The sequence below is a fragment of the Choloepus didactylus genome, chromosome 12 (assembly GCF_015220235.1).
Source record: "Choloepus didactylus isolate mChoDid1 chromosome 12, mChoDid1.pri, whole genome shotgun sequence".
NCBI lineage: Eukaryota > Metazoa > Chordata > Mammalia > Pilosa > Megalonychidae > Choloepus > Choloepus didactylus.
The window spans coordinates 96,218,574-96,246,426 of record NC_051318.1 but is presented as its reverse complement, the minus strand read 5'-3'; the positions used below and the strand labels follow the sequence as shown (position 1 = coordinate 96,246,426).

Sequence of the window (27,853 nt, the reverse complement as noted above, 5' to 3'; positions counted from 1 at the left end):
AAATAAACTGTTTCTCAAGGGTTAGCCTGTAGCTGGGTCTCTGGTTTGGTAAATAAAGTTTTATTGGAACACAGCCATGCCGTTCATTTATGTATCATCTACGGCTGCCTGCCTGCTACAATAGCAGAGTTGAGAAGTTCAGACAGAGACTGTTATGACCCACCAAAGCCAGAAATAATTACTCTCTTGCCTTTGTACAGAAAAAGTTTGCCAACCACTGACCTACTTTTCCCCACACCAACAAGAAGTCTGGAACCACATTTCCCAGCATCCCTTTTCCCAAATGTCCTCATTGTTAATCTGCCAAGAAGGGGCTCTTTCACAGGATCTGGGAGGCAGAAGAGAGGCTGTTACTCCCCACCAGCAGTTGTGGAGGCGTCCTGTTGAGCTCCTTGAATCGCCCACTTCAGTCCTTGAGTGACTTCCTGAATGTTCAGAATGCACACAGCTTCTGAGAGAGTTGTTGAGAGATCATTTGTGATCATCAGTGATTCCTTCCCCGACCTTCATTACCCCAGCCCTTCCAAGCATTGCTTATGCCTTTGATTTTCTGAATTAAAACTCTTTCCACTTAGACTGTAATTAACACCAGTGTCAATTACACTAATTACACTGTATACCTGGAATAGCTTTCTTATTCCAGACCGACACACCCACTAAATGAAGCAAGTGTTTGAGTTGGCCTGAGTTCTCAAGAGATTTCTGGAAAATGATAAGTATAAATCACTGTGTAAAATATTTCCCATCCTGTTTCAATAAATCAGCCTGAAAAACTCCCATGTGGAACCTTCTTTTGGAGATGTGGAAATTGGAACAGCTGTCAAATCATTAATCATATCATCAGACTTTCTCCCTTCTTTGGCATACTTCTTCAGTGCTGTAATACAGTCTTCTGTTAGAACCTGATAGCATTCTCCTTTAAGGTGTCACCACAAGTTTTTTGCATATATTTCTTACAACCATCAATCACCGTTTGGTCAGTCACCACCATAGTGAGCATCTTTGGTTTCAGTTTGACTATTTCACGTAATATGCCCCCATCTCCACCTCTCAGAATCAGTACCTTTTTGCCAGTGTAATCTTTCCCACTGCCCCTGATAGCCTGGGTATATGCCAAATCATTCTCTGCCAAATTAACATCCCCACTGAGGATGAGAATCTTCCCAAATTGCTTTGAAAGTGTAGAATTTTAATGTTCTAATAAGGTGAGTCTTCATCATACACCACTTCATCTGTCATAATCAACCAGGCACCCATCAGCAGTGGGCCAGTTTTACATCCTTGTCATATTCTGAGTGGTAATTGCTTTACCTCCTGGTACTGTCCTGACTCAGTTCTTTCATTCTTTCTTCTACTTTATTCAAAAGATTGTCAATTTCTTCTTGTGTATCGCTGTCGTAACTCTGAAGGTCTACCAATACCAATCCATGTGGGTAAATTCTCAAATTGGCAAAACTGCCATTTTTGTTTGTGTAGGTTGCTAAATAGCCATGATCCTGCCAGGTATACACTGACTCCGTCGTTCACTGCTCCTTGAAAATGGACTGTAGAGGCCTTTTAGAATGGTTCTCGTTGTCAGCTTTGGCGTCGAGCTTGAAGTCAGGGGTGCTGTGCCAGGCTGCTGCCATGGTGTGGCGAGGCCCTGTACCATGCCTGGGGAGGCATGCATGGGAGACTGTGGGCCGTGCAGCATGTCAAGCTGGGGCCAGTGGGGGTGTGCGTGTCTGGGGAGGCTAGGGCAGGAGGTGGGTGGGGCAGTGGAGTGATGTAGGGGTGGGGCCTGGCCCACCTCCTGGAGGGAAAAAGCAGGGCAAAGCCTCCAGCCAGGAACTTGGACCGACTTAGCCTCCCTTTACAACCGTAAATTTCATAAGAGCAAGCCTCATGATTGAGGGCTTGACATATAAAGTAGGGGGTTCCTAATTTCACATAGCATAATCAATCAGTATCTCACATTATCATCACTTAGTTGTACCCTCCTCCTCACTCTCCATTTTAAACAATTCTGTTGACCCCAAATACCCCAAAGCTGTCTTCAGCCCTAAATTACTTGTCCCTAGTATTTGTGTGGTATTAGTAAGGTATTCCTGTTAATTATAGTCCCTAGTATGCAAAAGGTAGATTTTCCTCATATACCACCACTCTGTTGTCAACTCTAAGGTATGTTGTCATACCTTAGAAGTATATCATGCAAGCACCTATCTATATTTGTAGTGTTTGTCTGTGGGATATATGCCTTTAAACCTCCCCTTTCAATCCTGTTCGTCCTCAGTTCAGCTCTGACACTTACACTCCCATTAACAATCATCACCCCTATCCATTCCCATAGCTTTAAGTTCATCCTCCTTAACATACCTGAACATATTAGGTTATCATTCCCCCTTCACTAGCTAATGTCTATCTCTAGGTCCCCAATATTCTATATTATAAGACACTGATTTTACATTTTTCAGGGAGTTCGCAGTAGTAGTAACATACAGTCTCTCTCCTTTTGTCTGACTTATTTCACTCAGCATTGTATCTTCAAGGTTCATCATGTTGTCATATGTTTCAGGACCTTGTTCCTTCTTCTGGCTGCATAGTATTCCATCATATGTATATACCAGATTTTGTTTATTCACTAGTCTGTTGAAGGACACTTGGATTGTTTGCATCTCTTGGCAATTATTAACAATGCCACTGTGAACATTGGTGTACAAATGTCTGTTCATGTCACTGCTTTTAAATCTTCTGGGTATATACTGAGAAGTAGAATTGCTGGATCATAGGGTAATTTGTTATCTAGTTTTCTGAGCCACTAAACTATCTTCTGCAGCGGCTGTACCATTATACATTCCCACCAGCAATGAATAAGAGTTCCAATTTCTCCACATCCTTGCCAGCGCTTGTTGTTTCCTGTTTGTTTAATGGCAGCCATTCTTATTGGAATAAGATGGTATCATACTCATTGTGGTTTTGATTTGCATTTCCCTAGTAGCTAGTGAAGATGAGCAATTTTTTTCGTGTGTTTTTTAGCCATTTTTATTTCCTCCTTGGGAAAATGTCTTTTCATATCTTTTGCCCATTTTATAATTGGGCTGTTTGTATTGTTGAGTTGCAGGATTCCTTTATATATGCAGGATATCAGTCTCAACAGATATATGGTTTCCAACTGTTTTCTCCCATTGAGTTTATTGTGTCTTCACCTTTTTGACAGTCTTTTGAGGCACAGAAGTTTTTGATTCTGAGGAGTTTCCATTTATCTCTTTTTCCGTTTGTTGCTTGTGCTTTATGTGTAAGGTCTAAGAAGCCATCTCATATTACTGAGTCTTGAAGGTGTTTCCCTATATTATCTTCTAAGAGTTTTATTGTGCTGTCTCTTGTATTGAGGTCTTTTATCCACTTGAGTTAATTTTTGTATAGGGTGTGAGGTAGGAGTCCTCTTTCATTCTTTTTAATATGGATATGCAATTTTCCCAGCTCCTTTTGTTGAAGAGACTGTTCTGTTCCAGATCAGTGGATTTGGGGGACTTATCAGAAACAATTGACCATAGATCTGGGGGTGTATTTCTGAACTCTCAATTTGATTTCACTGATCAGTATGTCTATCTTTGTGCTAATACCATGCTGTTTTGGCCACTTTAGCTTTCTAGTAGGCTTCTGTTCCAGTTTGCTAATGCTGCCGTTTTTCAAAATACCAGAATTGGATTGACTTTTATAAAGGGGATTTATTAGGTTACAAATTTAAAGTTCTAGGGCCATAAAGGTATCCAAATTAAGACATCAAAAAGAGGATACCTTCACTGAAGAAAGGCTGATGGAGTCTGGAACATGTCTGTCAGCTGGGAAGGCACGTGGCTGGTGTCTGCTGGTCCTGGGTTGTGTTTCAGCTCTTTTGTCAGCACTTGTGCCTCCTTAGCTTAGCATCTCCAGATGTCTTTCTGTCTGCAAGTCCAAGAATCTCTGAGCATCTCTGTCAACTCCCAAGTGTCTCTCCAAAAGTCTTTCTTAGCTGCTCTGAGATCCTTCTGTCTGTGAACTCTCTTATAGGACTCCAGTGATTTAATTAAGACCCTCTCTGGATGGGCAGGGTCCATATCTCCATGGAAAGAATTCAGTCACAGGTCTCACCCACAGTTGATTGAGCCACATCTCCATGGAAACACCCAATCAAAAGATTAATGTCTGCCCTCACAAGACTGCATTGAAGAACATGGCTTTTGGGGGACGTATAATATCCAAACCGATACAGCTTCAAAATTGGGAAGCGTAAGTCCTCCCACTTTTTTAGAATGTTTTTTTGGCAATTTGAGGCCTCTTTCCCTTCCAAATAACTTTGATAACTAGCTTTTCCAAGTCTGCAGAGTAGGTTGTTGGAATTCTTATTGGAATTGCATTGAACCTGTAGATAAGTTTGGATAGAATTGACACCTTAACGATGTTTAGCCTTCCTATCCATGAACACAGGATATCTTTCCACCTCTTTAGGTCCCTTTTGATTTCTTTTAGTAACAATTTGTAATTTTCTGTGTAGAGGTCTTTTACAGCCTTGGTTAAATTTATTCCTAGTTACTTGATTTTTTTAGTTGCTATTGTGAGTGGATTTTTTTTTTTTTTTTTGATTGCTTCTTCAGTTAGGTTATTACTAGTTTATAGGAACATTAGTGACTTATGTACATTAATCTTGTATCCCACCACTCTGCTGAATTTATTAGCTCAAGTAACTTTATTGTCGATTTCTCAGGATTTGCCAAATGTAAGACCATATTATCTGCAAATAATGACAGTTTTACTTTTCTTCCTTTCCAATTTGGATACCTTTTATTTCTTTGTCTTGGCAAATTGCTCTAGTTAGAACTTCTAGAAGAATGTTGAATAATAGTGGTGACAGTGGGCATCCTTGTCTCATTCCCTATCTTAAGGGGAGGGCCTTCAGTCTCTCACCATTGAATACTATGCTGGCTGTGGGTGTTTTATATATGCCCTTTATCGTATTGAGGAAGGTTCTTTCAATTCTTACCTTTTGAAGTGTTTTTATCAAAAAGGGATGCTGAATTTTGTCAAATACTTTTTCAGCATCTATTGAGATGATCATTTGATTTTTCTCTTTTGATTTGTTAATGTGTTGTGTTACATTGATTGATTTTCTTATGTTGAACCATCCTTGCATGCCTGAGATGAACCCCACTTGGTCGTGATGTATGATTTTTTTAAATGTGTCTTTGAATTCAATTTGCTAGTATTTTGTTGAGAATTTTTGCATCTGTATTTGTTAGGTAGATTGGCCCATAGTTTTTCTTTTTCGTGGTATCTCTATCTGGTTTTGGTGTTAAAGTGATATTAGCTTCATAAAATGAGTTAAGTAGTGTTCCTTTTTCTTCAATTTTTTGAAAGATTTTGAGCAGGATTGGTGTCAATTCTTTTTGGAAAGTTGGTAAAATTCCCGTGTGAATCCATCTGGCCCTGGGCTTCTATTTGTCAGTAGAATTTTGGTGACTGATTGGATCTCTTTGCTTGTGATTGGTTTTTTTTTTTTTTTTTTTTAAATTCAGTTTTATTGAAATATATTCACAAACCATACAGTCATCCATGGTATACAATCAACTGTTCACAGTATGATCATATAGTTATGCGTTCATCACCACAATCTATTTCTGAACATTTTCCTTACATCAGAAAGAATCAGAATAAGAATAAAAAATAAAAGTGAAAAGAGAATACCCAAACCATCCCCCCATCCCACCCTATTTGTCATTTAGTTTTTACTCCCATTTTTCTACTGATTTTTTTTCAATTTTTTAACTTTGTTTATCAAAAAATTAAAAACAAACAGGCAAACAACAACCAATAAAACCCCACAACATTTCAAACAAAGCAATGGATTAAGGAAAACAAATAACCTAAAATAACTACTTTGCTTCCAATATGTTCCTACCATACCCCAAGAAAATTAATAAACCATGTCCAAACAGAGGAGTAAGAAAAACAAATAATCTAAAATAACTACATTGCTTCCAACATGTTCCTACCATACCGAAAGAAAATTAACAACCCCTAAGAAAACAAAGGAATAAGAGAAAAAAAAAACCTAAAATAACTGTATTGCTTCCAACACGATCTTACTATATCCAAGAAAGTTTACAAACCATAATCATTCCTGAGCATTCCCATAGCATTGAGATTACCCTCCATAGTTTATCTGTTCTTATTAGATTAACATTCCCCCTACACTAATTGGTATCTCTAGGTCCCCTACATTCTACAGTATAAAACATTGTACATTTTTCACAGAATTCACATTAGTGGTAACATACAATATCTCTCTTTTTGTGCCTCGCTTATTTTGCTCAGCATTATGTCTTTTTTTTTTTTTTTAATCTTCATTTTATTGAGATATATTCATATACCACGCAGTCATACAAAACAAATCATACTTTCGATTGTTCACAGTACCATTACATAGTTGTACATTCATCACCCAAATCAATCCCTGACACCTTCATTAGCACACACACAAGAATAACAAGAATAATAATTAGAGTGAAAAAGAGCAATTGAAGTAAAAAAGAACACTGGGTACCTTTGTCTGTTTGTTTCCTTCCCCTATTTTTCTACTCATCCATCCATAAACTAGACGAAGTGGAGTGTGGTCCTTATGGCTTTCCCAATCCCCTTGTCACCCCTCATAAGCTACATTTTTATACAACTGTCTTCGAGATTCATGGGTTCTGGGTTGTAGTTTGATAGTTTCAGGTATCCACCACCAGCTACCCCAATTCTTTAGAACCTAAAAAGGGTTGTCTAAAGTGTGCGTAAGAGTGCCCACCAGAGTGACCTCTCGGCTCCTTTTGGATTCTCTCTGCCAGTGAAGCTTATTTCATTTCCTTTCACATCCCCCTTTTGGTCAAGAAGATGTTCTCCGTCCCACGAGAAGGCATTTCTTGAATCAGCCATCTTATCCTTTGGTTTATGTTTGTCCTATTTTTCCCCTCTGTCTATTAATATCCTTTATTGTACCCATACCGAATCTCTTTAGTACTGAACCTTTCTCCAAGTCTCTCTGTCCTTTCTTTGTTTCTCTGTCTGTAGGGCTCCCTTGAGTATCTCCAGTAGGGCAGGTCTCTTGTTAGCAAATTCTCTCAGCATTTGTTTGTCTGTGAAAAATTTAAGCTCTCCCTGAAATTTGAAGGAGAGCTTTGCTGGATAAAGTATTCTTGGCTGGAAATTTTTCTCACTCAGAATTTTAAATATATCGTGCCACTGCCTTCTCGCCTCCATGGTGGCTGCTGAGTAGTCACTACTTAGTCTTATGCTGTTTCCTTTGTATGTGGTGAATTGCTTTTCTCTTGCTGCTTTCAGAACTTGCTCCTTCTCTTCTGTGTTTGATAGTGTGATCAGTATATGTCTCGGAGTGGGTTTATTTGGATTTATTCTATTTGGAGTTCGCTGAGCATTTATGATTTGTGTATTTATGTTGTTTAGAAGATTTGGGAAGTTTTCCCCAACAATTTGTTTGAATACTCTTCCTAGACCTTTACCCTTTTCTTCCCCTTCTGGGACACCAATGAGTCTTATATTTGGACGTTTCATATTATCTATCATATCCCTGAGGTCCATTTCGATTTTTTCAATTTTTTTCCCCATTCTTTCTTTTATGCTTTCATTTTCCATTCTGTCATCTTCGAGGTCACTGATTCGTTGTTCATCTTCCTCTAGTCTTGTGCTATGAGTGTCCAGAATCTTTTTAATTTGGTCAACAGATTCTTTAATTTCCATAAGTTCATCCATTTTTTTATTTAGTCTTGCAATGTCTTCTTTATGCTCTTCTAGGGTCTTCTTGATTTCCTTTATCTCCCGTACTATGGTCTCATTGTTCATCTTTAGTTCTTTGAGTAGCTGCTCTAGGTGCTGTGTCTCTTCTGGTCTTTTGATTTGGGTGCTTGGGCTTGGGTTATCCATATCGTCTGGTTTTTTCATATGCTTTATAATTTTCTGTTGTTTTTGGCCTCGTGGCATTTGCTGAACTTGATAGGGTTCTTTTAGGATTTGTAGACCAATTGAAGTCCTTATCTCTAATTTATCAGATCTACAGCTTCGTGGAGTACACTTTCTCTAACTAACCAGCAGGTGGCGTCCACGAGCCACCTGTTCTCCACAAGCCAGTTCTCCCTTGCTTAGCCTTTTTGGTGAGTGGGGGAGTGAGTCTTGTGGGGTCCAATTGGTGTACCAAGCTTGCGTGTGTAGTTGGTGTTGCCTGCCCTGTATATGGGGCGTGTTTCTGGGCAGTCAGGGAGGGGGGGGTGGCTCTAACAATCAAATCTCCCTGGTGATCCTAGAGTTTTAAAGCTGCTGCAATAGTCTAATCCTTCAGTTCAGTCCTGCCACAGTTTGTCTCTGCCGCTGACCCACAAGTCCTTGGTATTGGCGTATGGCTCCTGAGACTTGCAAGTGGGCCCCTCTTCCAGGCCGTGCACCCCGGGTCCTCTGTTGAGGGATGACTGTGCTATGTCACAGGTGAGTGCCATCCCCCCAGGGCAGTTCTGGGCTGCTGGGCTGTGTAGGGAGGCTCCCAGTCTGCTGAAATGATGGCTGAATGGGGCTTTGTTAATTCACACTGCTCTACCTTCCCAACTCTGGGACAATCAGCTGAGGTTGCAGGGAAGGCTAATGTCCACGCCCAGTTTTGTGGTGTGTGCCTGTTATTTGAAGCACTTCCGTCACACTGGGTTGTCTGGGGCAGTTCTGGGCTATGGGGCTGGCGATGGGCAGGAGTGTTTCCTGTCCACCAGGATGATGGCTGTGAGCGGACACCCCTGTTTTCTTGGGAAGTTGTGGTGTTTAGTGAATTTTCTCAGCCACTGGATTATTGCCTTTTGTCTCAGAGCTCTCCTAGTTCTGCTCTTGACTTGACCTGCCCAAATAGTAAGTCTTTGAAGCTTTCTGTATTGGGCTTCTTAGAGTAATTGTTTCAGAAAAAGAAAAAAGGATTAAAAAAAAAAAGGGGGCCCTCCTCAGAGATCTAATGGGTTATTGAAATGCTAAGAGACAAAGGAACCAGGGCCATTAAGGAAAGGTACACAGGGCAGAGAGATCAGCTTTTCTTCGGGATTTGCATATGCGCCTCAGGGCCCTTCCCCTTTCTATGTTCACCAGAACTCCAAAAATCCTCCGCTTTTATTTTGGAGTTTTTCGTGTTGTTTTTTTTCTATGCCTGTCTCCTCTCTGCTGGGCTGGCTGCTCTCAGATTCTCTGGTGTCTGGTCTCAGTCTGTCTATGTTTGGAGTTTGGATCAGTAGAATGAGTTTCCGATAAGGGCTGCCACTGCAGTTCTCCCTTCTCCTTCCCGGAGCTGACAGCCCCTCCTCCCCCGGGACTGAGCCTGGCAGGGAGGGGCGCGGGTCCCCTGGCCGCAAAAACTTACAGATTTCGCTGATCTCAGCAGTTCCACGTTTTCATGAGTGTTGTATGAAGTATGCCCAAAGTCAGATTGCTCTGTGGTGTCCAGTCCACGCAGTTCCTGGCTTTCTACCTACTTTCCTGGAGGAGTAACTAAAACATACAGCTCACCAGTCTGCCATCTTGCCCCGCCTCCTGTGATTGGTTTGTTAAGGTCTTCTATTTCTTCTTGGGTCAATCTAGGTTGTTCCTGTGTTTCCAGGAAATTGTCCATTTCCTCTGAATTGCCCAGCTTGTTGGGATACCATTGTTCATAGTATCCTCTTACGATTTTTAAAATTTTTTCGGGATCCATAGTAATTACCCTGCTCTCATTTCTGATTCTGTTTATTTGAGTCCTCTCTTTTTGACTTTGTCAGTCTAGCTAAGGGTCTGTCAATCTTGTTGGTCTTCTCAAAGAACCAACTTTTGGTTTTTATTTATCTGTTGGGTTTTTTCCTTTGTTCTGCAGCTCATTTATTTCTGTGTTAATCTTTGTTATTTTCTTCTATTTGCTTTAGGGTTAGTTTGCTGATCATTCTCTAGCATCTTCAGTTCTTAGGTTAGGTCTTTGGTTTTAGCTCTTTCTTGCTTTTTGATATATACATTTAGAGCTATAAATTTCCCTCTAGTCACTAGGTTCCCTGCATCCCATAGGTTTTGATATGTTGTGTTCTTGTTTTTATTTGTCTCTAGATATTTACCTATTTCTCTTGCAATTTCTTCTTTGACCCACTGGTTGTTTAGAAGTGTGTTGTTTATCCTCCATATATTTGTGAAAGGTCTGGTTCTTTGGTGGTTGTTGATTTCTAGTTGCATTCCATTATGGTCAGAGGATGTACTTTGAATAATTTCAATCTTTTAAAATTTATTAATAATTGTTTTGTACCCCAGCCTATGATCTATCCTGGAGAACATTGAATGAGTGCTAGAGAACAGTGTATAGCCTGGTACATTGGGATATATTGATCTATATGTGTCTGTTAAGTCTAATTCATTTATCATATTGTTTAGGTTCTAATTTACTTATTGGTCCTCTGTCTAGTTCTTTCTATAGAAGAGAGTGTGTACTGAAGTCTCCCAGTATTATTATAGAAATGTCTTTTGCTCCCTTCAGTTTATCCAATGTTTGTCTCATGTACTTTAGAGCTCTTGATTGGGTGCATAAACATTTATGATTGCTATTTCTTCTTGGTGGGATTGTCCCTTTTATTAATATATAGTATCCTACTTTGTCTCTTATGACATCTTTGCGTTTAAAGTCTATTTTGTCCAATATTAGTATAGTTACCCCTGCTTTCTTTTGGTTGCAGCTTGCATAGGATATTTTTTCTGTCCTTTCACTTTCAGTCTCTTTGTGTTGCAGGGTCTAAGATGAGTCTCTTGTAGATAGCATATTGATGGATCATACTTCTACCAGTCTATATCCTTTAATTGGAGAGTTTAATCCATTCACATTCAAAGTTATTACTGTAAAGGGAGTTCTTGAACCAGCCATCTTTTCCTTTGGTTTTTAGTTGTCAGGTATGTTTTTTCTCTCTTTCTTTCCTTCAGGTTATCCTTACTAATACTCTTCAGTTCTGTGCCCTTCTCCAGACCTCTCTCTCCTTTTTGTTCTCACCGGTAGAGCTCCCTTTAGTATTTCTTCCAGGGCAGGTCTCTTGTTAACAAATTCTCTCAGCATTTGTTTGTCTTTGAAAATTTAAAACTCTCCCTCATTTTGGAAGGAGAGTTTTGCTGGATAAAGAATTCTTCGCTGGCAATTTTTTTCTTTCAGAATGTTAAATATGTCATACCACTGCCTTTTTGCCTCCATGGTGCTGCTGAGTAGTCAGTACTTAGTCTTGCATTCCTTCCCTTGTATGTGGTGAATTGCTTCTCTCTTGCTGCTTTCAGAATGTTCTCCTCCTCTTCAGCTTTTGACAATCTGATCAGTATTTGTCCCTGCATGGGTTTTTTTGGATTTATTCTTTTTGGAGTTCATTGGGCACCTTTGATTTGCATATTTATGTCATTTAGAAGGGTTGGGAAGTTTTTCCCAACCATGTTTTGAAACATTCTTCCTAGCACTTTTCTCATTTTGGGACACCAGTGGTGTTATCCATCATTTCCCTGAGACCCATTTCAAATTTTTCAAATTTTTTCACCATTTGTTCTTTTGTGCATTTGCATTCTATTGCTTTGTCCACTAGTTCATGTATCCTTTCTTCTGCCTCTTCAAATCTGCTGTTGTGTGTTTCTAGTGTATTTTTAATTTGATCAACAGTAACTTTTATTTCCATAAGGTCTGCTATTTTTAAGTTTTCTCTTTCAAATTTTTCTTTATGATCTTCTAGGCTCTTCCTGATGTCCTTTGTGTCATTAGCCATCTTGCTGAAATTGTTCTGGAGATTTGTGTGTACTTCTTTAATTAACTACTCCAATTTTTTTGTATTTTGAGGCTTTTTAATTTGTTCATTTGGGTTCATATATTCTTGGTTCTTCAGGTGCTTTATGATTTGGAGTATTTGCTTATCTTGGTAAAATTATTATGGGAAATACAGGATTATTTGAGCATTTATATATAATTTTGCAGAGCAACAGCATTCTAGATTGCGCTGTCCCTGCTCTACCACCAGGTAGTGCTCTTGAGCCACCTCTTACTCCCAATCCAGTCTTCCCTGAACTTCTAATGTGCTCTGGGTGGGGTCCAAACCTGGTGGGGATCCAATCAGTGCACCAGTTCTCTGTGTGCACTGGGCACTACCTGCCCTGGTGGTGCAATGTGGGTCCTATGCCGTTTGGTTGGGAATCCACTCAAGGGCACCCTCCAGCTCATATGTACCCTGCTTCCTTTCTGCCATGTGCCTGTGAGCCTCTGGGATGTGGGAGGGGCTTCTAGTGCTTCCATGTGGCACCCTCTCCTATCTCTGCTTCTTGCCTGTGCACCTCCTGGATTTCTGTAGTGGGGAGAGTAAATGTGGTCATTACTCGTCTGCTGTCTCCTGGGTTCCCTCATGGGAGTTCCTGGCTGTGTGGTTGTGGAGGATTGTTTCCCCAATTAATTGTTTTTTTTTTTGTTTTAATTCATTTTTATTGAGAGATATTCACATACCATGCAGTCAAACAAAGCAAAGCATACATTTAATTGTTTAAAGTACCATTATATAGTTGTGCATTCATCACCAAAATTAATTTTTGACATTTTCATTACCACCCACAAAAAAATAAGAATAAAAGTTAAAATAAAAAAGAACACTGGGTGCCTTTTTTTTTTTTTCCCTTCCCCCATATGCTGGTTTGAATTTGTTGTGTCCCCCAGAAAAAGCCATATTCTTTGTTGCAATCTTGTGGGGCAGACATACTAGTGGGGATTAAGTTAGAATGTTTGGATTAGGTTGTTTGCATGGAAATGCACTCCACCCAACTGTGGGTGATGACTCTGATTGGAGAATTTTCATGGAGGTGTTGGCCCACCCATTCAGGGTGGGTCTGAATTAAATTACTGGAGCACTATATAAGATCAGACAGAAGGAGCGAGCTTGCTACAGCCAAGAGGGACACTTTGAGGAAAGCACAGGAGCTGCAGATGAGACAGTTTGAAGACGGCCGTTGAAAGCAGACTCTTGCTCCAGAGAAGCTAAGAGAGGACAAATACCCCAAGTGCAACCAAGAGTGGCATTTTTGAGGAACTGCAGCCTAGAGAGGAATGTCCTGGGAGAAAGCCATTTTGAAACCAGAAATTTGGAGCAGACGCCAGCCACATTCCTTCCCAGCTAACAGAGGTTTTCTGGATGCCATTGGCCATCCTCCAGTGAAGGTACCTGATTGTTGATGAGTTACCTTGGACACTTAATGACCTTAAGACTGTAACTGTGTAACCAGATAAACCCCCTTTATAAAAACCGATCCATTTCTGGTGTTTTGCATTCCGGCAGCATTAGCAAACTAGAACACCCACATTTTATTTATCCACTCATCTGTTGAAGGACATTTGGGTTGTTTCCATCTCTTGGCAATTGTGAATAATGCTGCTATGAACATTGGCATGCAGATATCTGTTCGTGTCACTGCTTTCAGATCTTCTGGGTATATACTGAGAAGTACAATTGCTGGATCAAAGGGTAACTCTAGTTTTCTAAGGAAGTGCCAGACTGACTTCCAGAGTGGTTGAACCGTTATACAGTCCCACCAACAATGAATAAGAGTTCCAATTTCTCCACATCCTCTCCAGCATTTGTAGTTTCCTGTTTGTTTAATCGCAGCCATTCTAATTGGTGTGAGATGGTATCTCATTGTAGTCTTAATTTGCATCTAATAGCTAGTGAAGCTGAACATTTTTTTATGTGTTTCTTGGCCATTTGTATTTCCTCTTCAGAGAACTGTCTTTTCATATCTTTTGCCCATTTTATAATTGGGCTGTCTGTACTCTTGTCTCACTGAGTTGTAGGATTTCTTTATATATGCAAGATATCAGTCTTTTGTCAGATACATGGTTTCTAAAATTTCTTTCTCATTGAGTTGGCTGCCTCTTTACCTTTTTGACAAACTCCTTTGAGGTACAGAAACTTCTAAGCTTGAGGAGTTCCCATTTATCTATTTTTTCTTTTGTTGCTTGGGCTTTGGGTATAAAGTTCCCATTTATCTATTTTTTCTTTTGTTGCTTGGGCTTTGGGTGTAAAGTTCCCATTTATCTATTTTTTCTTTTGTTGCTTAGGCTTTGGGTGTAAAGGCTAGGAAGTGGCCACCTAATACAAGGTCTTGAAGATGTTTCCCTATATTATCTTCTAGGAGTTTTATGGTACTGTCTTTTATATTGAGATCTGTGATCCACTTTGAGTTAATTTTTGTGTAGGGTGTGAGGAAGGGGTCCTCTTTCATTCTTTTGGAAATGCATATCCAACTCTCCCAGCCCCATTTGTTAAAAGACTGTTATGTCCCAGTTCAGTGGCTTTGGGAGCCTTATCAAAGATCAGTCTGCCATAGATCTGGGGGTCTATCTCCGAATTCTCAATTCGATTCCATTGATCAATATGTCTGTCTTTGTGCCAGTACCATGCTGTTTTGACAACTATGGCTTTATTATAAGCTTCAAAGTCAGGGAGTGTAAGTCCTCCCACTTCGTTTTTCTTTTTTAGAGTGTTTTAAGCAATTTGAGGCATCTTCCTTTCCAAATAAATTTGATAACTAGCTTTTCCAAGTTTGCAAAGTAGGTTGTTGGAATTTTTATTGGGATTGCATTGAATGTGTAGATGAGTTTGGGTAGAATTGTCATCTTAATGACATTTAGCCTTCCTATCCATGAACATGGAATATTTTCCCATCTTTTAAGGTCCCCTTCTATTTCTCTTAGTAGAGTTATGTAGTTTTCTTTGTATAAGTCTTTTACATCTTTGGTTAAGTTTATTCCTAGGTACTTGATTTTTTTAGTTGCTATTGAAAATGGTATCTTTTTCTTGGGTGTCTCTTCAGTCTGCTCATTTCTAGCATATGGAAACATTACTGATTTATGTGCATTACTCTTGTATCCTGCTACTTTGCTAAATTTGTTTATTAGCTCTGGTAGTTGTAGTGTCGATTTCTCAGGGTTTTCCAGATATAAGATCATATCATCTGCAAACAATGACAGTTTTACTTCTTCTTTTCCAATTTGGATGCCTTTTATTTCTGTGTCTTGCCGGATTGCCCTGGCTAGCACTTCTAGCACAATGTTGAATAACAGTGGTGACAGTGGGCATTCTTGTCTCGTTCCTGATCTTAGAGGGAAGGCTTTCAGTCTCTCACCATTGAGTACTATGCTGGGTGTGGGTTTTTCATATATGCTCTTTATCATATTGAGGAAGTTACCTTCAATTCCTACCTTTTGAAGTGTTCTTATCAAAAAGGGATGTTGGATTTTGTCAAATGCTTTTTCAGCATCTATTGAGATGATCATTTGATTTTTCTCTTTTGATTTGTTAATGTGTTGTAATACATTGATTTTCTTATGTTGATCCATCCTTGCATGCGTGGAATGAACCCCACTTGTTAATGGTGTATGATTTTTTTAATGTTTCTTTGTATTCGATTTGCAAGTATTTTGTTGGGAATTTTTGAATCTATATTCATTAGGGAGATAGGCCTGTAGTTTTCATTTTTTTATAGCATCTTGGACTGGTTTTGTTATTAGATTAATGTTAGCTTCATAAAATGAGTTAGGTAGTGTTCTGTTTTCTTCGATATTTTGAAAGAGTTCACATAAGATTGGTGCCAGTTCTTTTTGGAAAGTTTGGTAGAATTCCCCTGTGAAGCCATCTGGCCCTGGACATTTATTTGTGGGAAGCTTTTTGATGACTGATTGGATCTCTTTGCTTGTGGTTGGTTGGTTGAAATCTTCCATTTCTTCTCTGGTCAGTCTAGGTTGTTCTTATGTTTCCAGGAAATTGTCCATTTCCTCTGCATTATCCAATTTGTTGGCATATAGTTGTTCATAGTATCCTCTTATAATTTTTTAAATTTCTTCAGGATCTGCAGTTATGTCACCTTTCTCATTCATTATTTTGTTTATATGGGTCTTCTCTCTTTTTGATTTTGTCAGTCTAGCTAGGGGCTTGTCAATCTTATTGATCTTCTCAAAGAATCAAGTTTAGGTGTTATGTATTCTCTCTATTGTTTTTTTTGTTCTCTATGTCATTTATTTCTGCTTTAATCCTTGTTGTTTCTTTTCTTCTGCTTGGTTTAGGATTGGTTTGCTGTTCATTTTCTAGCTTCTTCAGTTGCTCCATTAGTTCTTTGCTTTTAGCTCTTTCTTCCTTTTTAATGTATGTGTTTAGTGCTATAAATTTCCCCCTAAGTACCACTTTTCCTGCATCCCATAGGTTTTGGTATGTTGTGTTCTCATTTTCATTTGTCTCTGTATATTTAGCAATTTCTCTTGCTATTTCTTCTTTAACCCAGTGATTGTTTAGGAGCATGTTGTGTAACCTCCAGGAGTGTGTTGTTTAACCTCCAGGTATTTGTGAATTTTCTAAGTCTCTGATGGTTATTGACTTCTAATTATATTCCACTGTGGTCAGAGAATGTGCTTTGAATAATTTCAATTTTTTAAAATTTATTGTGGCTTCTTTTATGTCCCAGCATATGATCTAATCTGGAGAAAGTTCCGTGAGCACTAGAGAAGAATGTATCCTGGTGAATTGGGATGTAATGTTCTATATATGTCTGTTAAATCTAATTCATTTATCAGATTGCTTAGGTTTTCAGTTTCCTTATTGGTCTTCTGTCTGGTTGATCTATCTGTAGGAGAGAGTGATGTGTTGAAGTCTCCCACAATTATTGTGGAAACATCAATTGCTTCCTTCAGTTTTGCCAGTGTTTGTCTCATGTGTTTTGCAGCCCCTGATAGGGTGCATAAACATTTATGATTTTTATTTCTTCTTGTTGAATTGCCCCTTTTATTAGTATGTAGTGGCCTTCTTTGTCTCTCATAACATCCTTGCATTTAAAGTCTATTTTATCTGAGATTAATATTGCTACACCTGCTTTCTTTTGGCTGTAGGTTGCATGAAATATTTTTTTCCATCCTTTCACTTTCAATTTCTTTGTGTCCCTGTGTCTAAAATGAGTCTCTTGTATGCAACATATTGATGGTTCATTTTTTTTTGATCCATTCTGCCAAGCTATGTCTTTTGATTGGGGAGTTTAATCCATTTACATTCAACATTATTACTGTGAAGGCGTTTCTTGAATCAGCCATCCTATCCTTTCATTTATGTTTGTCAGATACATTTTTCCCTCTCTCTCTTAATGTCCTTTAACATACCCATACTGAATCTCTTTAGTACTCAACTTTCTCCATATCTTTCTCTCCTTTCTTTGTTTCTCTGTCAGTAGGGCTCCCTCTAGTATCTCAAGTAGGGCAGGTCTCTTGTTAGCAAATTCTCTCCGCATTTGTCTGTGAAAAATTTAAATTCTCCCTCAAATTTGAAGGAGAGCTTTGTTGGATAAAGAATTCTTGGTTGGCAGTTTCTCTGTCTCAGAATTTTAAATATGTTATACCACTGCCTTCTCGCCTCCATGGTAGCTTCTGAGTAGTCACTACTTCATCTTATGCTGTTTCCTTTGTATGTGGTGAATTGCTTTTCTCTTGCTGCTTTCAGAACTTGCTCCTTCTCTTCAGTATTTGACAGTCTGATCAGAATATGTCTCGGAGTGTGTTTATTTGGATTTATTCTATTTGGAGTTCGCTGGGCATTTATGATTTGTGTATTTATGGTGTTTAGAAGATTTGGGAAGTTCTACCCAACAATTTCTCTGAATACTCTTCCTAGACCTTTACCCTTCTCTTCCTCTTCTGGAATGCCAATGAGTCTTATATTTGGACATTTTATATTATCATATCCCTGAGGTCCATTTCGATTTTTTCGATTTTTTCCGTCATTCTCTCTTTTGTTCTTTCATTTTCCATTCTGTCATCCTCTAGGTCACTGATTCGCTGTTCAGCTTCCTCTAGTCTTGTATTATGAGTATCCAGAACCTTTTTGATTTGGTCAACAGTTTCTTTTATTTCCATAAGATCATCTATTTTTTATTTACCCTTGCAATTTCTTCTTTATGCTCTTCTAGCATCTCCTTCATGTCCTTTATATCCTGTGCCATGCTCTCGTTCTTTGTCCTTAGTTCTTTGATTAGTTGCTCCAAGTACTGTGTCTCCTGTGATCTTTTGATTTGGGTGTTTGGACTTGGGTTATCCATATTGTTTGTTTTTTTCATATGGTTTAAAATGTTCTGTTGTTTTTGGCCTCTTGGCATTTGCTTAACTTGATAGGGTTCTTTAAGGATATGTAGGCTGATGCAAACCCTTATATCTAATTTGTCAGATATACAGCTTCATGGAATACGCTTTCTCTAACAAACCAGCAGGTGGTGTCTGCAAGCCACGTATTCCCCTCCAGCCAGTATTCCCCCACTCTGTCTTTGTGGTGAGTGGGGGTGTGAGTCTTGTGGGGTCCAATTGGTGCACCAAGGTTGCGTGTGTAGTTGGTGTTGGGTGCCCTGCATATGGGGTGTGTGTCTGAGCAGTTAGGGAGGGGGGGGTGGCTTTAATAATCAAATCTCCCAGGTGTTCCTGGAGATTTAAAGCTGTTGCAATAGTCTAATCCTTCAGTTCAGTCTTGCCACAGTTTGTCTCTGCCAGTGATGCACAAGTCCTTGATATTGGCGTATGGTCCCTGGAACTTGTGAGTGGGTCCCTCTTCCAAGCCGTGCCCTCCTAGGTCCTCTGCTGAGGATGCCTGTGCTATGTCGTAGGTGAGTGCCGTCCCCCAAGGGAGTTTCTGTGCTGCAGGGCTGTGTAGGGGTGTTCCTAGTCTGCTGAAAGGGTGGCTGAATGGGGCGTGTTAATTTCCCCTTTTTCACACAGCTCTGCCTTCCCAGCTCCGGGACAGTTAGCTAAGGTTGCCTGAAAGGCTATTGTCCATGCCCGATATTATGGTGTGTGCCTGTGTTTTTGTAAACACTTCCCATCACACTGGGTTGTTTGGGACAGCTCCCGGGCAGGAGTGTTCCCAGCCCACCAGGAAGATGGCTGTAAGGGGACACCCCTCTTTTCTTGGGGGGTTCTGGTGTTTAGCAAATTTTCTCAGCCACTGTTCTTATTGCTTTGTGTCTTAGAGCTCTCTTAGCTCTGCTTTTGTCTGGGCCCAAATTGCAAGTCTTTGAGGCTTTCTGTAATAGGCTTCTTAGAGTAATTGTTTTAGAAAAAGAGGAAAAGATAAAAAAAAAAAAAAAAAAAAGAAGGGCCCTCTTTGCAGATCTAATGGGCTATTGAAATGCTAAGAGGCAAGGAGATTAGGGCCATTAAGGAACAATCAAGAAAGCAGAGAAACTGGCTCTTCAGACAAGGAAACTCACCTTCTGCATTTGCATATGAGCCTGACTCTGTTTGAGCCCTGTCCTTCTCCGTTCTATGTTTCCAGAACTCCAAAAAGTCTCTGTTTTTATTTTTGTTTTTTTGTTTTGTTTTTTTTTTGCTGTTTTTGCTAGCCCTGTCTCTTCTCTGCCAGGCTGACTTCTGGATTCTCTGGTGTCTGGTCTCAGTCTGTCTATATTTGGAGTTTGGATCAGCAGTCTGATTTTTCAATAAGAGCTGCAACTGCAGTTCTCCCTCCTCGTTCCCAGCAGTGATGGCCCCTCCTCCCACGGAACTGAACCTGGCAGGGAGGGGCATGGTTCCCCTGGCCGTGAGAACTTACAGATTTCACTAATCTCAGCTGTTCTGTGCATTCATGAGTGTTGTATGAAATATGCCCAAAGTCAGATTGCTCTCCAGTGTCCAGTCCATGCAGTTCCTGGCTTTCTACCTACTCTCCCAATTAATTGTTAAGTTGGATGCACGGGATTGGACTGCCACGGCTGACTCCCTTGCGCAGTGACTTTCTTGCCAGTGCTGGCCCATGAGGTGGTCCCACTGAGCAAACTCACCCCTTCCCTCGAGGTGCTGTCTCTCCGTCTCTCCAGCCACGTCCCCACCACGCAGCAGAGGAGTCCCTCTGTGGCTGCTTACACCATGAAACTGTGGTCCCAGGCATCTTCCCGCTGTGTTTTATATTGTAACTTGTCCCTACTTCTCCTTTGAATACTCTATCCACTTTCCTGTTCTTTTTATAACATAATATATAGTTAACTTAATTATATTCTTTTTTTATTGTCTTTTTCTCCCTGCTAAAGTGTTAGCTCCAGGAAAAAAGATTATTTTTTTGTTCAGTGATATATTCCTAGCACTTAGTGTTTGGTGCTTAGCAGGCATTTAGTAAATATTTATTGAATGAATAAGAGAATAATGTCTAACATTACCCACCCCAAAATGTCCACTATTCTTACCAACTTATTTTGAATTTTTTTGGTCTTGTTGCATATAGTTTTATAAGATTTCTTTAAACCTTTCTAGTGTAAGTTGGAATATACATAATTATATATCAAAAGCAGGCATAATGTGTTTCTTTTTTTAAAAAATTGATCTCCCCCACAAATTTCCTAAAGTCACAGAGCCAAACTCTATTACGCATTGACCTGCCTATCAGAAGCAGATACAAGAAGGATACATGAGATAGTGATATGAAGCCTCTTCTTCCATGGAATTGTCATGATTGTGGAGGTTCTTATAGGCTGTTGGAGGATCTTAAATCTTAATTTAATAGCACTAAGTGTTTTTCTGTGCTTTAAACATCTCTAAACTCTATAAAAATATAATTTGGATATAATAGATGTAGTTTTGAAAAATATGGTTGTAAAAGATCTCTTGGTGAATTAACCTTTTTCCTTATTTTGTCTACTTTATCATTTTAGAGACCTGATATTCATTATTATTGATCTTTGGAGAAGTAGTTATTTCTTTCAGTTACATATTCAGCTACTAACAGATAATCAAGTTTATATATGAAACCCAGATATTTAGGAGTTTGGGAGTGAATTATTTCATCAAGCAAAGAATGTGAAATAAAGATTCCTATCCCTATTCCTATCCCTGTTTCAATTTACCTCTCTTATATATCCCTTGATTTTCATGTTTTTCAAACTTTTTAAAAGCTAAGTTGATAGGAATTATATTGGATTTGAAAACCACCAGATAGTACCAGTTTCCCCCTCATTGAATCTACGTTTCAGAAACTACCAAACTTTATTAATCACATAGTTGTTTTTCTTAGTTTTATTGAAGACATACAGAGCTGCCAACCAGTGCTTTTCAATGACATACAATAAGTTGTGTTATCATACAGTGTTGAACTCTAGTAAAAGCAAAGTATTTGCTATTTTGGTTACTACATCTTTATTGAAAGTAAACATATAGGTTCACTTAAGTTTATTAAATATTAGACAGTTTGCCAAAGTCTATCATTACATACTTGAAACCTTAGGAATTCCCAAACTGCTGTACTAAGTGATCAGATGATCTTGTTCAGTTCCCTTCCAACTTGTAATTCTTTTATTCTAATGCCAACTCCTTTATTCATTAGTGGCGTTTTCTTTTCTGTTTTTGGATTAGTATTGATGATCTTGGTAAAATGAGTTCACAGTCTTTGGAAGATATCTTTTATCCATATAATTAAATCTGCATTATGGGAATTAACCACTCTCTCCAGTGTTTCTCAACCTTGTTTCTTAGAGTGGCATAGATGTCACTTTTGTAGGTCTTTTACAGAAAAGTCAATTAATGGCAGTTTGAGTATAGTGGCAGTTAAGTAGAGATTTTGATTAAAAATCTAAGTTCTGGGTCAGTTACACATCATCTGTTTAGAAAATGAATTCTGTAATGACATTTCTCTATGTGAATTACCCTTGCTGATACTTTACCATTTTGTCATTAAGGGGAGCTAAAGGAACTATAGGAGAACTTACAGTCTTTGTATTGGTGATTCAGTTGTTGCTTATTTCTCTGAGTATACTTTAAAAAAAAAAAAGCCACTTTATCCTCCATTGGAGTACTGTTATGCTTCTGCTTTTTTCTTTTTCTTTTTTTTAAAAATAAATGCAATTAAATGCCAAGTTTGTGCTTGGCATTGTACTAGGGCAGAGGGCAAGGTAAATTCGGGGAATAGAATCAACTCTCCCCACAAAACTAGTTCAGCTGGTGTTTACCCTTGCACAATTGTATCAAAAATATTGTATTTCGCCATTTTATTTTATCTTATTTTATTTTTCTAATTTAATTTTTGTTTATTAGAGAAGTTACAGGTATACAGAAAAATCATGCATAAAATACAGACTTCCCATATATTACACTATTATTAACATCTTGCGTTAGTATGGTAAATTTGTTACAATTTTTTTTTTTTGCTTATGAATTTTTCACATCAAACTTTTTTTAAAATTGTAATTAGAAATGAGAATAAATAGGCCCAAGTGGCATCAGAACAACTACATTCAAATTGGGCTTTCATTTAAGAAAAATCTTATCCTGAATAAATGTTTCAAAATAAAGGCTAACAATAGACCCCCCCCCCATTTTTAAAAATTTAAACAGTTTTAGTCCCACACTGTACAACCTATCCTAAGTGTACAATCAGTGGCTCTTGGTATAATCACATAGTTATGCATTTACTACCACAGTCAATATGAGAACATTCTCATTTCTTCTGGGGAAAAAAAAACACTAGTAAAAAACAAAACATAACAAAATCCCGTACCCTTCATATCCTCCTAAATTGACATTTAGCTTTAGTATAGAGCCTTTGTTATTATTAATGAAAGAATGTTACAATATTACTGTTAACTCTAGACCTTAGTTTGTATTAATTGTATTTTTTTCGCACATACCACTCTATTATTAACACCTTGTAATAGTGACTGTAAGTTTGTTCTATTTCATGTAAGAACTATCTTATATTTGTGCAATTAACTAGAACGGTTGGTTTCTGAACTCCTATTCTTGGCTGTGCCACTTTTGCCTTTTACTTCTGTGCACATCAAAAAACATCCTTAAAACCAGATTGCCGTCAGCTAAAATCATACAAATCGGAGATGGTTTTGTTTTTGTTTTTTTGTTTTTCTGGGGGGATTAGTAGCTTGTAATCCCTTTTGATCCTACATATTTCTTCCATATAACCTCCATGAGGATGATGAAGGAAGTTCTTACTCCCTCCGTATCTGTAATATATTTCTGAATGTATTTAGCTTGTAGCCTTATTGGTAATCATTCATTACAGTACCATGAATCAAATGTAAGGATGTTACCTTTTTACCCTGAGGTAGAGAGCATATGTCTAACAATAGATCCCCCCCCCCCATTTTGGTGAGGGCTAATATATTGAAAAGTGCAGACTAAAAAAAAATTGTACTTTTAAAATCTCAATTTAAATTCATGTTAAGTTCTGATAGCATGGGTGATAAGATAACCTAATTTTCTGATACCTGATTTTCTGGTTTTTCCAAGATGATTTGTGTCACCACTTGGTGGAGCTCTTTTATAAGTTAGTGCATTGTGAAAAAAAATAAGTACAAATTACTAATTAGGGGTATGATTAGGGTGCTTCAGATGAACCCAGCTGCAGAATAGAATAGGAGGTCGTCTCTTCAAGTGTTAGTTGTAGATTTTTATTTGAACTGCAATATATATAATGTTTTGCTATTTTAAAGATTTTTTTCAAGAGTATTCCTAATTTTTCTTTCCTGCTTTTATATAAACTTAGTACTTTTTTATTGACATAACTTTTCTCCTATCTTAAAATTGTAGATAATTTATAAAGTGTATCCAACATTAATGAAGAAAATAAAAACCATTCCTAATCCTACCACCTAGAGATGATCATTAATATTGTGATGTATTTTTCCTTCCTTAGTTACTTTTTTTCTTTTTCACAAAATTGGAATAAAAATAAACAGAATTTTGCATTCTGGTATTTTTTTTCCCTTAACATTATATCTTGGGTATTTTCCTTTGTCCTTACAAATATTCCTTGAAAATGTTCTAAGGGTTTTATGTTTCCAGAATGTATATAATCAGGGTTCTCTAGGGAAACAGAACCAAAAGGAGATATCTGTAAATAGTATGAAATTTTATATGGGTGTCTCAAACAATGGTGGGAGTGCATGAGTGTAAATTACAGGCTGCGAGCTGGCACTCTGATGAAGGTGTTTGACGAATTCCCCAGGAGAGGCTGGCTAGCCAAAGTAGAGGTGAAACTTCTCTTTTTTTGCCCACTGAAGCAATCACTTTCCCCTTGAAAGCCTTCCACTGATTAAACATCTCTCACTGTGGAAGGGAGTTCCCTTGGCCAACTGTAGATGTAATTAGCCACAGATGCAATCAATGTGCTGATGATTTAAGTCCACAAAATGTCCTTGCAGCAACAGATAGGCCAGTGCTTGCTTGACCAGTCAGTTAGGCACCATCACCTGGTCAAGTTCACACATAAGTCTATCCACCGCAGTCTACCCCTTGTCAACTTGGCAGCTATACACATCACCTTAAACCATGCTTAATCTCTAAATAAAAAACAGTAACAGACGTATTTTTCACCTAACAATACTGTCCTGCGTGCAACTGTAAATGCACTAAATCTCTCCAGAATAAGGTGCAAGTCCTTGGGTAATGTTCATTGTGAAACTTGATATCCTATAATTTAAATAATATAATGTGAACAATACAACTTATGTCATATGATATGGGGATAAGATAGAGAAGAAAAATGTTTGTTTTGTGTATGAATACAAACATAAAACAAGGAGAAAATATTCATACCATTATAGTCCTCATTTCTATAACTGGTCATGTGGTCGTAATTCATATTTATCCCTACCTTCTTCCACTACCCATTCCATGTTTCCTTCATCCTCAGCAAGCACCTCAGCTGGTCATGGCTCTTTGCCTGTTGGGCTGACCCAGTCCTTCATTCCTGAAGTTTCTGGGCCATTGATAGTCCTACCTGGATTGGGTTGTTATGGTTTTCCATTGAGTTTAATTACAGGGCTTGGTAGTATGAAGAGATGCCATAGGGGATCTGTATTCCACAAAAAATTCTTCTTTACCTTCACTGTGTAGTTGCAGTCCTGTTTCCCCTTGATAGTCAGGATCAATCACCCCAGCCAGTAGAATAATTCCCTTCTTTGCCTGTTGATTCAGAGGGATGGGGAGCCCAGCATGGCCAGGTGGCAGTCTTAACTTCCAGTTCAATGGAATCGTTATGTCTCTTGGTGGGACCACTCCTCCTTTTTGGCACTAAGACTTGTAGACCAGCAGAGCTTAAGGTTGCAAGGACAGTAAGCAAACATTTTTGTAGTGGATCACTAGGGGTGATAGTGAGTGGTGCCACTCCCATTTCCACTCCTTGATTCCTGGATCCCTGAATCCTAGCTATGGGAGGGATGGCACCATAGAATGAATGTTGATTCAGAGCACACATGACCTCCTGGAGAACATTCCCCCAGCCCTGCAAGGCATTGCCACCTAGTTGGTGCCATAATTGAGTCTTCAAAAGGCCATTCTTTCCAATATACTCCTACCATACCAAAAGAAAATTAAGGAACCATAGTCACACCTGAGCATTCCCATATTATTAAGATCACCCTCAGTATCATGTCCATTCTTATTAGATTATCGTTCCCCCTTCACTAGCTGCTATCTATCTCTAGATAGTGCTATCTTCTAGGAATCAAGTTATTTCAGGATATTTGTTTCTCCCATTGCTTTGCTTTGTTTTGTTTGGAAATGTTTTGTTTTTTTTTTTTTTTAAATTTGATAAATAAAGTAATTTTAAAATTTAAAAAAGAAAAGTTTAAATTACAATTAAAAAAAAAGGCCATTCCACTGTTCTATCAATCTAGCTGCCTCGGATGATGGGGAAAATGGCAAGACCAGGGAATTCCATGAGCATGTGCCCATTCCTGCACTTCATTTGCTGTGAAGTGGGTTCCCTTATCAGAAGCAATTCTGTGTGAAATATCATGACAGTGACTAAGGCATTCTTTAAGAACATGGATTTGATGGTTTTGGCAGAAGCATTGTGTGCAGGGAAGGCCAACCTATATCTGGAGTATGTGTCTATTCCAGTTAGAACAAATTGCTGCCCCTTCCATGATGGAAGTGGTCCATTGTAATCAACCTGCCACCGGGTAGCAGGCTGATTACGTCAGGGAATGGTGCCATATCAGGGACTAAGTATGGGTCTTTGCTGCTGGCAGACTGGGCACTCAGCAATGGCCGTAGCCTTGTCAGCTTTGGTGAATGGAAGTCTGTGTTACTGAGGCCATGCATAACCTCCATCCCTACCACCATGATCACTTTGTTCATGAGCCCATTGGGCAGTGACAGGAGTGACTGGAGAAAGAGGCTGACTGGTGTCCAGAGAACAGGTCATCTTATCCACTTGATTATTAAAACCTTCCTCTGCTGAAGTCACCCTCTGGTGAGCATTCACATGGGACACAAATATCTTCATGTTTTTTGCTCACTCAGAAAGGTCTATCCACATTACCTCTTCCCCAGACCTTTTTGTCACCAATTTTCCAATCATGTTCTTTCCAAGTCCATGACCATCCAGCCAAACCATTAACAACAGCCCATGAGTCAGTTTACAGATGCACCTCCAGCTAGTTCTCCTTCCAAACAGAACAACCAGGTGTACTGCTCAAAGTTCCACCCACTGGGAGAATTCCCCCTCACCACTGTCTTTCAGGGACATCCCAGAAAGGTGTTGCAGTGCTACAGATGTCCACTTCTGAATGTTTGTATATTTTACAGAACTATCTGTAAACCAGGCCTGAGTTTTCTCTTCCTAATTCAGATGATTGTAAGGAACTCCCCTAGACGCCATAGCTGTGGGCTGGAAAAGAGAAAGTAAGGTGGCAGGAGTGAGGGCCATGGGCATTTGGGCCCACTTCCTCATGTAACTTACTTGTGCCTTCAGGACTCACTTGAGCCCTATCTTGTATATACCATTTCCATTTTATGATGGAGTGCTGCTGTGCACACTCAACTTTATGGCTTGGTGGGTCAGACAACACCCAGCTCATGATAGGTAACTCAGGTATCATGGTGACTTCATGGCTCATGGTTAAGTGTTCAGTCTCTAAGATCCAGTAGCAGGCCAGAAGCTGTTTCTCAAAAGGAGAGTAGTTATCTTCAGAGGATGGCAAAGCTTTACTCCAAAATCCTGAGGGTCTGCATTGAGATTCTTCTATAGGGGTCTTCCAAGGGCTCCAAACAGCATCTCTATTTGCCACTGACACTTCCAGCACCATTGGATCTGGTAGATCATATAGTCCAAGTTGGCAGAGCAGCTTGCATAGTAGCCTGGACCTGTCACAGAGCCTCCTCTTGTTCTGGTCCCCACTCTAAACTAGCAGTTTTCTGGTCACTCTGTCAGCGGTCCGAAGTAGCACTCCCAAATGAGGAATCTGTTGTCTCCAAAATCCAAAGAGGCCAACTAAGCATTGTGCCTCTTTTTTTGGTCGTAGCAGGGGCCAGATGCAACAGCTTATCCTTCACCTTAGAAGGGATATCGCAACATGCCCCACACCACTGGACTCCTAGAAATTTCGCTGAGGTAGAAGGGCCCTATATTTTTGTTGGATCTTCCATCCTCTGACACACAAATGCCTTACAGATAAGTCTAGAGTTGTTGCTACTTCTTGCTCACTAGATTCAGTCAACCTGATATCATCAATATCATGGACCAGTGTGATGTCTTGTGGGAGGGAGAAATAATCAAGGTCCTGTGGACAAGATTAGGAATAGGGCTGGAGAGTTGATATACCTTGAAGTAGGATAGTGAAGGTGTCCTGCTGGCCTTGCCAGCTGAAAGCAAACTGTTTCTGGTGGTCCTTGCTAACAGCTATTGAGAAAAAAGCATTCACCAGATGAATAGCTGCATACCAGATGCCAGGGGATGTGTTGATTTGCTCAAGCAATGATACCACATGTGGAATAGCAGCTGTAGTTGGAGTCACCACCTGATTAAGCTTACAGTAATCCATTGTCATCCTC

At 39.2% G+C, this 27,853-nt stretch overlaps 1 protein-coding gene and 1 pseudogene across 1 annotated transcript in view; one reads left to right on the top strand and one right to left on the bottom strand.

The window, feature by feature from the left end:
- Positions 1 to 27,853, top strand: part of RB1 (RB transcriptional corepressor 1) — a 248,164-nt gene that overhangs the window by 30,290 nt on the left and 190,021 nt on the right.
- On the bottom strand, positions 724 to 1,693 carry LOC119507440 (annotated as a pseudogene).